This window comes from Dasypus novemcinctus, chromosome 22, assembly GCF_030445035.2.
Source record: "Dasypus novemcinctus isolate mDasNov1 chromosome 22, mDasNov1.1.hap2, whole genome shotgun sequence".
NCBI lineage: Eukaryota > Metazoa > Chordata > Mammalia > Cingulata > Dasypodidae > Dasypus > Dasypus novemcinctus.
In genome coordinates, this window is record NC_080694.1 from 17686881 (window position 1) to 17693290 (window position 6410).

Sequence of the window (6410 nt, forward strand, 5' to 3'; positions counted from 1 at the left end):
ATTTTCAATGCAATACTGCTATAAAAGTTTAAAAACATAATTATATATTAATAGAAATGGCAATTCACCAAAATGAAATTACTATAATATACATTTATACATTTAAACTGGTTATTCCAAAATACATGATGTACACATTAGCAAAACTGAGAGGAGTAAGAGACATAACTACAGTGATATTTGGAGATTCAAATACATCACTTTAAGCATTGGTTAGACTTTCTGGAAAGAGGATAAATAAAGAAAACGAGAGGTTGGACAATATAAGTGAACTAGCCATAACAGATATTTAGTGTGTTATACCACATAACAGCAGCATATATATGCTTCTCAAGTGTTCAACGATCCTTTTCCAGAATACACTATATGTTGGGTCACAAGAAGGTCTTAAAATACTTGCAAAGATGGAAATTATACAACCAACTTTCTCAGATCATAATGAAATGAAGCCAGAAATGAATAACAGGCAGAAAAATGAAAATTCATAAACATATGGAAATTAGACAATACATTCAAATTGCAAGAACAATCAGTAAATATCACGAGAAAAATGAAAATAGGAACACAGCATATCCAAACTATGAGATGTGAGAATTGATTAAAAAAAAAAAGTCATCAGAATAGGCAGGCAGTGCTCCACTCTCTCGGAAAAACAAAGTGAAAAGTGACAAAAGGATTGGAAAAAATGAGCGGCTTGGGGTTAGCAGACCAGGATAGTGCCGTACAATAGATAAAGAAAGAGTCCAAACAGCAAACAGTGTAAGTTACCAAACAGCAACAGCAGCCAAGGAAGAGTACTATCTGCCATCCCCATGATATTAAGCTGGGATAAAATTCTGGTTCAATGCAGCTGCCTGACAGGGGAACAGATATCTTCCTTCCAGCTAACTGTTAGAAGGGACAAGTGAAGGGATGTTGAGGATTTTCTTCAGTGAATCCTGCCTGCAAACCTGCTTTGAATCTAGGTGCTGACAAGACCAAAACAAAGGAAAAAGAGATTGAAAAAACTCCATGGAAAGGCGTGCCAATGAGGGCCATCTGCTGGCCAGAATGGATAATACATGGACAAAAACTGCTTTTCCTACTCTTCGTACACTAATTTCTGGGAGAAAATCTACAACATATTAGTGAATCCCTGGCTTGATTTTGTTTAGGTAAGCCTTACAACTTTAAAGACTCAAAATAAGTTGAACTAAATATTAAAGAAGAACTATGAAAAAATACAATGTATTAGAGAATTTGGCAATTAGATTAAATTCACCAGTATATCAGATACCTAGAAAACAGAAAAAAAGTATAAGCCATATTAAGAAACAGAAAGAGATGGACCAGCAAAGGAACAAATAAAATATCCAGAAGAGATACAAGATTAAGACAATTAATCAATGATATTCACAAAGCTCTCATAAAACATTTTTAAAAAATTGAAAGTAAATATGAATAAAGAGATAAAGCACCTTAAGAAGACACTTAGTGAGCATAAAGGATAATTTGAAAGCCTGCAAAAAAAGTAAATATCCTTATGGAAATGAAATACACAATGAATGAGATTTTACAAAATACATTAAAGGAATATAAGAGTAGATTGGAATTACTTGAAGACAGAATAGTGATTTCAAAGACAGAACATGTGAACTAGGAAACAAAGAGAAATTGATAGAGAAGAGGATGAAGAAAAGGAAACAGGGTCTTGGGGAAATGAATGACAATGTGAAATTCACAAATATCCACATTATTGGGTTTGTAGTAGGAGAAGAGAATGGAATATAGGAAGGAAGAATACTTGAAGGAATAAAGATTGAAAGCCTCCCAACCCTTATGAAATACATAACTATCAATATTCAAAAAGAAAATACACTCCAAGCAGAATAGTTACAGACTTAGCCAGCTATGAAAATATCATAGATAAGAGGGGATTTCTGAAAGCATAAAGAGGACTAGAAATCATTACACACAAGGGAACCTCTAAAGATTAATTACCAACCTCTCATTAGAAACCATGGAGGAAAGAAGAGAGTGGCATGCTGTATTTAAGGTACACAAAGAAAAAAATTCTAGCCAAGAATTCTGTATCTGGAAAAAATTACCTTCGAAAATGTGGGTGAGTTCCATGTCTTCAAAGACAAAAATTAATAGATTATGTAATGAAAGAATAGAAGTATAAGCAATACATTAAAAATTGCTGCAGTCTGAAAGGAAAAAAAACAAGGGTGATAGACAAAGTGGAAATGAAGATTATTGGGAAGCCTAAATTCAAGGGTAAAAAGACAAACAGTAGTATGATATGACAACATAAAGCCACAGGACAAAATTGCTGAAGAAATGCCTTTAAAGCAACAACATTGAAGGTTAATGTTTTGAATTCCCTAATCAAAATACATAGACTGATAAAATCAATTTTTAAAAAGTCATCTATAAGTTGCTTAAAAGAGACTCAACTCAAATAAGGAGAAAATCAGGTTAAAAGTGAGGATTGAAAAGAGACATTCCTTGTTTTCTAATCAGCCAAAGGGGTGCTAATGTAAAATACAAGAAATCTGTTGGCTTTTAGATAGGGTATTTAATTGGAGTAAAAGCTTACAGTTATAAAGCCCTAAAGAGTTGAACTCAACGTACCCTGAGAGGACCATTCTTACCAAAAATTTTTGCTAATATCTGCAAGGATTCAACTTTCCTCCTTCGTCTTAAGGCTCTGTGTGCTCAGCTTCCTCCAATATCAGCTGTAGGATGGCATAGGGCTCATCTTTCTACCCCAGGGTTTAGCTGTTTGAGCTTTCTCTGTTGTGTTATGGGGGAAGACAAAAATTACTAAGTTCTCTCTTCTTCCATGTCTCCTTTTGTGTGTCATCTTGAGTTAGTGTCTGTTTCTATCAGCACCAAGAGGGCAGGAGCCCTGAGTCACACTCTACTGATGTGTCTGAATCAAAGCCCTAATTTTGATTTAATCAAGTAAACATAAAACCTTTGAATTTAATACAATCATAGAATACCACATCCAGAGGAGGAGAACAGTTTACAAACAACTAATACATTCTCTGGAATTCAGAAATAATATAAAACTGCTACACTCCATCCACTGAATTCCAAATAAAGTTTTACAATATTTTTAAAAACACTTAAAACAGTAACAAAAATAAGTAAAAAAACATATTACAGTCAGTTTATATAAAAACAATTTTTCTTGGGGCAAAGTCCCATCTGGCTGTAGACATGTGAAATATACAAAACAATTTATCTCCTTCCAATATAGAAAGGAACAGAATTAGAATAAACTTTTGCAATATCATATGGACCACTAGGGAGAGAAACATGCATTACAAGTACCCAGCATTTCTGAAAATCTAGAGAGCATATTCCATTTCCTTTCAAAATCTTAGTATCATTTTTAACATGATGGTTTCTCACTCTTTGGGGCCTCTTGGAATTCCAAATGTATTAGTCAGCCAAAGGGGAACTGATGCAAAATACCAGTAATCTCTTGACTTTTTTGTGTGTTTATTTTCTACATTTAATAATTGAAAATATAAACAATTAAAAACTAAAAAGTAATCATAGTTGAGTAAAAACATGCATTTCTCATTTAAATGTACTGGATATATATAAATTTTTTAATTGTACACTCTGTTACACACTATATTTTGTTCTTAGTAACACAATCATACAGTACTTGTCCTTTTTGTCTGGCTGTTGGTTTTTATAAAGATAACTTATTTGGGGTAGGATTTCACAGTTAAAAGACCATAAAATATAAGTTACTTCCTTCACCAAAATCTGTTGCCATGTGTTTGAGCAAGATGGGTGTTTGATGTTCAACCTTCCTCTTCCTCTTAAGGCTGGGTGTTCCCAGCTTTTTCCAATATCAGCAGTAGGCTGATAAGTCCTGTATTTCCCACAGGGCTCATTTCTTTCCAGGATCAGATACTCTAGTCTCTCCACAAGGTCAGGTGTAGACTATCAGGCTCTCTCTCTTCCTGAGGCCTCTGCCATGTGTATGGAGCCATCTCTACTCCTGTGTGTTCTACTTCTTTGTGTTTACTTTCTGGGGTTCCAGCATCCAAAACTCTCACTCTCTCCTCTGTCATGCAGTTATTTTTGTGAAAAGTCTTGGTAGGCTACTCACATGTCCTAAAGACTTAATCACTATTAATCAAGTAAAAGTGAAACATTTGAATTTTATACAATCTAATACTCCCAGAGGAACAGACCAATTTACAAACATAGTTCAATATCTATTTTTGTAATCCATAAATCAAACCAAACTGCCACATTGTGGCTTATAATTATTTTAATTGTTTTTATTTGATTTGCACATATATTTTTGATGATTTTCACATCCATATTCATTAGAGATACTGATCTGTAATTTTATTTTTTATAGAATCTATCTGGCTTTGGTATTAGAGTGTTTGTGTTATAGAATGATTATGGTAGCGTTCTTTCCTGTTCAATATTTTGAAACAGCTTGAGCAAGATTGGTCTTAGGATGTCTTTGAATGATTGGTAGGATTCACTTGTGAAACCATCTAGTATGCAGTTTTTCATATTTGGGTGGTTTTTTTGTTGTTTTTTTTTTAATTACAAATATTTATTAAAATGACTGAGGTATTTGAGGCCAGGAAAAAGCACTGAGTGGGGTGAAAAGGAAACAGGGTCAGGAGTCAGGCCACAGAAGTTACTGATTTTTTTCATTCATTCAATAAACTTATTAAAATACCTCCCAAGTATAAGACACTATACTAGGCACTTATGATTTCATACCCTGGCTGTTTTATCAATTCATTTAAAAGAATACCCATCCTGTTCCAAAACAAAATCGAAGGTCTGTCATTTAGGTTTTCAGGGCCTTCTGCTCCTCATCAGCAAAGCAGGGATAAAACATCCACCTGGGAGGGCTGGGCAAGGCAGCAAGAGAACTCTAGGGTTCCAGGGGCTCTTGACTTGCTCTTCTTGGCCAGCAGATGGCAACATGGTCCTGCTGGGTGGCGTTAGTGCAACTGTTGTTAAGGAGATGACAAGGACAGAGGGCATCTGACGCTGTGCTACTTGGAGACTTGCGCAACTTGTCAATTACTTGCAGAGATCTGAACAACGCTAAACACATTACTCTCACATGGGAGGTCCAGGGTTTGGTTCCTGGTGCTTCCTGAGACGAGGTCCTGCATTTAGCCAAACACAATTCAAAATGATCTTCCACTGCCATGAAGAGGCTCTGGAATGCCGTGGCTGCTCGGGTGAGGAAGCGCTCCAGGAGAAGTTGCTTGCTGGGCTGCAGGCAGCAGGAGACCCAGTGCTCATAGGCGCTGCAGCAGCCATTGGACAAGCCGCCATCGCAGCAGTATTGCTTTGTGCTAGGGACGTGGACATGTCAGCAGCCATTCACCAGCAAATCCTTCCTTTCACAAATGTATCCTAGTTCATCCGTGATAAGACGCTTCCCTTCAATGGAGTTACGGCACTGATTGCCTGGTCGACTGCTATTGCCCAGGTTAAACTGCACTTTCCAGGGAATGGGCTGATCATGAACTTGAACCTGGAGAAGATTCCCATCTCTCACTGCCCTCTCCTCCTGCTTGAAGGTGCAGGTGAGGAAGTAGACGAGCGAGAGCCCGAAGACCAGGGCGAGCACCCACCTCTTCCGCAGAAGCCACGCCATGGCCGCCAGGTGCACCATCCCGGCGCGGAGCGGGGCAGGCCCGGGCGGCATGGCCCCTACAGCCCCGGGAGCTCCATCCTAACAACCCGGGCGCGCTCCGCGACCCGCGGCTCTGCCCTTGGCACAGCCATCGCTGTGTGTACTTCAGGTCTTCTTCATTTCATTACCTGTGAGGGACAAACCGTAATGTCATGTATCAGGTAGTAACTCAGATGCTGAATCATTTCATCTACAGTCCAGGGAATAGGAATAGGAAGAATGCACTCATGAAAATTCTCTGTAAGTGCAGAAATTTTACAAGCAACCAGGTCCACAATGAATGAATTAGCAATACTTGTTTGGTCATAAAAGAAAATGAATCCCTAGAAAGAAATAAGATAAATTGATTTTTTTGCTAAAAGTTTCATTTATGTTTGAAAATGTGTTACAATTATATTATAGATTTACACATTAATTCAGTTTAACAAATACACAAGATAAAATTAAACATACTTTCTTTCAAGTAAATAAGTTGTAGAATACCTGAAGCCCAGCTTCACAGCTTATAAGTAAAGTAAAAATCTCTTATTCCATATAATGGGTCTTACAGGTGAAATTTGATTCTCTGTGAAAAGAGTTCCTGAACATTATAGATTAAGATAAATTGAGATAAATGCTTTCTTTAATAGTTACATGTTTAGATTTTGAATTAAATATACATACCTTCAGGTAATACCTCTTTAAATTAGTGGAATAAGGAAATGTTCTCAGCTTTAAC

The 6410-nt window shown here is 36.7% G+C and overlaps 1 pseudogene; it reads right to left on the reverse strand.

Annotated features, from left to right (window-relative positions):
* Positions 1-4915: 4915 nt before the first annotated feature.
* Positions 4916-5671, reverse strand: LOC101431535 (SREBP regulating gene protein pseudogene; annotated as a pseudogene).
* Positions 5672-6410: the final 739 nt, after the last annotated feature.